The sequence below is a fragment of the Arachis hypogaea genome, chromosome 15 (assembly GCF_003086295.3).
Source record: "Arachis hypogaea cultivar Tifrunner chromosome 15, arahy.Tifrunner.gnm2.J5K5, whole genome shotgun sequence".
In the NCBI taxonomy this organism is placed as follows: domain Eukaryota; kingdom Viridiplantae; phylum Streptophyta; class Magnoliopsida; order Fabales; family Fabaceae; genus Arachis; species Arachis hypogaea.
In genome coordinates, this window is record NC_092050.1 from 107576823 (window position 1) to 107580284 (window position 3462).

Genomic DNA, 3462 nt, shown 5'->3' on the forward strand with positions numbered 1-3462 from the left:
GCTATGTCTACAGCTTCCAATAAATTTCCACCATTATGAACTGCAAGGCTAAATGTAGCAACCGCCGAGGCTTCCCTTGTTTGATCACTCAATGTTTTATGAAATGCTAGGATGCAAACCCTGAAAGCTTAGATTCCTAGTGAGACTTGCTTATTTTGTGAACCCTTGCATATATCACTAACGAATTAAACATGAAAGTAACAAATAGCATTATTCTCAGATTATTAGATAAGCTGTATCCAAATTGGAATGAATATTTGTTACCAAAAGCATATTAGTTCTTTTGTCCCATCTTCGAAATCCATGACGAACAAAGTAAGCAGCCTGTAACGTCAATATCAATTTGAGCTAACATTCGGCAACTAAAATTTAGAAATTAACATGCATAATCATCATGTACGGTGTACCTGAAAGGGGAGTAGTATATCTAAAAGGCCAAACTTCCATAATAATCTCAAAGAAGCTTCACCGGATCCATAAGCAAGCATATAATTCATTTCCATCAGGAGCCTACCCTAAAACAATTAAGGAAGGCAACTCACGTAGGATATTCTCATGGATGCCTAATAATCTTTTAGTATAATAGACAAAGGAGGAGGGGAGATTTTTAAAACCTTATCAAGCCGTAATACTGATGAAGAAAGATTTTTAAATACTACCCATTAATTGTAAAGTCGCATTTCAAACAATTCCTCCAACGAAGATAGTCCTCCTTATCACAGCTACTGGGTGCCTCGATGTCATGATGAAAGTGATTTGACTTCCTTGTAGCAATATTGAAACTCGAAACCTAATTGAAAATTATGACGATGTTATCTTTAAAAGTAGACATAAAGTGAAGGCATGCTTGATAGAGAAGAATTAAGCAATCACTACATTAAAGATAGTTATGCCAAACAAACCTCGACAATGGTACCATCCATACGAACATGACATATGGAAAACTTTTTACCAACTATCTCACACCATGGAAATGTTCTCAACACCTACAAATTAAACAATGATGAATACAAAAAGTTAAGATTCAAATATGCAAATACAAGCCCAAACTAAACAGAGGGCATTACAAGTTTTCTTCGTTTCCTATTTTCATTATATTTTGATATGGTTCATTTGATAATTACAAAGATGTTCAAAATTCTTCAATTTTTCTTTTCCTTTCTAAGTTTTATAAGGAAAGTTGTGATAACTACTAAGTCTTGTTTTCACAATTTCCTTTACAATATATTGATAACAGGAAATAAAATCAAAACCTGCGAAATAAAAGTGCAAGAGAAAGGTTATAACCTCTTTAAGATCAGCTGAAGTAATAATATCAAAGTCCTTACTTATTTGCTTTAGTATAAGATCCTGGACACAACCTCCAACAAGATATATATCATACCCTACATGGTGAAGAAAAGGGTCAACAACTATGCAATTCCCTATCTAAACTTGGAAAATAAACCTAGAAACCTCAGAATCTTGTGCCGATGTGATGTTCAAATAACCATAATTCTCTCACTTCTACTGCATTTGCTTTTGGAAGAAGCAAGTCCTTACCTGCTTTTTCAAAATAAATAAACAGAAAAAATAACTTATTTTTGTTTCTGTCTTTCTTTAAAAAAGCACAAGCAAAACAAATCCAATATTTTTATTTAGAGAAAGGGGGAAAGTACCTTGTTTGGTAATGAATTTAACTGCATATAAGTTTCTACTGTAATTAAGCATAGTCTGAAGAGAACTTACATGGAAACAACACGTGAGTTCTTGCATGTGATTCCTTGCCAAGAACCACTACAAGGATCTGAACCAACCCAACTGAGAATATTGATTTGCAAAAAATCCTTTAGAGAATTTAAGGCCTCAACTGCAATGAAAAGTTAAATTTGTTTCATTGATTCATTCATTGAAATAAATACCTTAGATGTTAATATATAAAAAGATAATCAAACTTAAGAATAGACTTGAATCATATATATATGGATCAAAAGAACTTACCATTATCATTGGAAGCTGTTTGTGAAAGTGCCACAAACAAGAAGCAATTGAGCAAAAAGCACCAATAATGGTAACTTCAATTTGTTATCCATCTTTCATTGCAATTTGCAATAATCCACTCACCACCTCAACCAGTTATATAGCAAAGTTGATGATAAATATCAAATAATAACTTGGACTAGTTTTTTTGGTCTTTTTATAATTTTTTCTAAACAAAGTCAACATGTAAATTTGGTAAAGAAACCCATTTCCCTTCTAGAAAAAAACTGATCTAAAACAGAAAATACAAGTGGATAAAATGGCAAAAAAAAAATTTACATTAAACATGAACTCAGATATGAAGTTCATAAGAGAATGAAAACCCCATTTCATCAATTATTTCAAATGACAGTGGCACAGATCATAGAGGGAAACAATAAAATATTTTTTAAAAGAAATGTATTCTTATTTACAAAATTGAATTGTGTCTATAAAAACTTTACTCAATTTAAGCATTGAAAAAAAAAAAGTTGGACTGTGATAACAAAACCACATCAAAATCAAAATCAAATATAATAGAGAAGTAGGTGTTATTAGTTATTACCATACACAAGTATATATCCAAATACAAAAATCAGCCTCTTCCATATATTTATATGTTTAACTTGTTTTTAACATATATTTTTTTATTCAAATTTTCTATGAATAATTGATCCAAATAACATTACTCAAGAATTTTCAAAAGAAAATGAAAAGAAAAAACAACCACCCTCATCAAGCATGGTTAAGAGCCTTGACTTGTTGGGACTCTGAACCGCAGCAGCAACATGCTGATCTGCAAGCAATAAAGGATTTTCATGCTGAGAATGATTCAAGCACTCCAATGAGAAATCAATGCGTTCACAAAGAATAGCATCAAATATACCCTGTTCATTTTCTTCATACAAAATACAAGAATAACATGTGAGAAAGATTAGAAAGCATAACTAGTCTCCAATTAATACAAATTATAAAATATCTAATAATGAGCAAGAAAACAAGCTTCCAAAACCAAGCTCACATATCTGAAATGAAGTGAAGCTCAAGAATCAAACAAACTAGGGAACAGCGAAATAGATTTTTACAATAAAAATCAGATCTTAACATTTTCCAAAATTTAATGTGTCAATATTTAAACTTTCATTTTCACATCACTGCAACATAGGAACAGCGAAACAGCCAGGGAACCAAACTAATGGCCCTTATCACAGGGTCAGAGAAATAGAAGGAAGAAATACTTACCTTGTAGTGTTTACGGTGAGGGTTGAGCACCGATTGAGGGAGAGGAAGCGGCGATTGAGGGAGGAGCGAGAGAGAGGCAGCGTCTTTAGTGTTTAGGGTTTACGAGAGTGAGATCGCTGAGGGAGGGCACGCCGATGCAGACAGAGCAGTGCTGATAGAGGGTTGCGAGAGAGGGTGCGAGGGTTGCGAATCCAAGGAGTAGGATTGCATTGAGGGTTCGAG

The 3462-nt window shown here is 33.2% G+C and overlaps 1 long non-coding RNA gene across 1 annotated transcript; it reads right to left on the reverse strand.

The window, feature by feature from the left end:
* Positions 1–223: 223 nt before the first annotated feature.
* On the reverse strand, positions 224–652 carry LOC140179524 (uncharacterized). Its single transcript, XR_011873018.1, has 3 exons — positions 615–652; positions 408–515; positions 224–324 (listed from the first exon to the last, which is right to left on the reverse strand). It is a non-coding gene; the product is annotated as an uncharacterized lncRNA (long non-coding RNA).
* Positions 653–3462: the final 2810 nt, after the last annotated feature.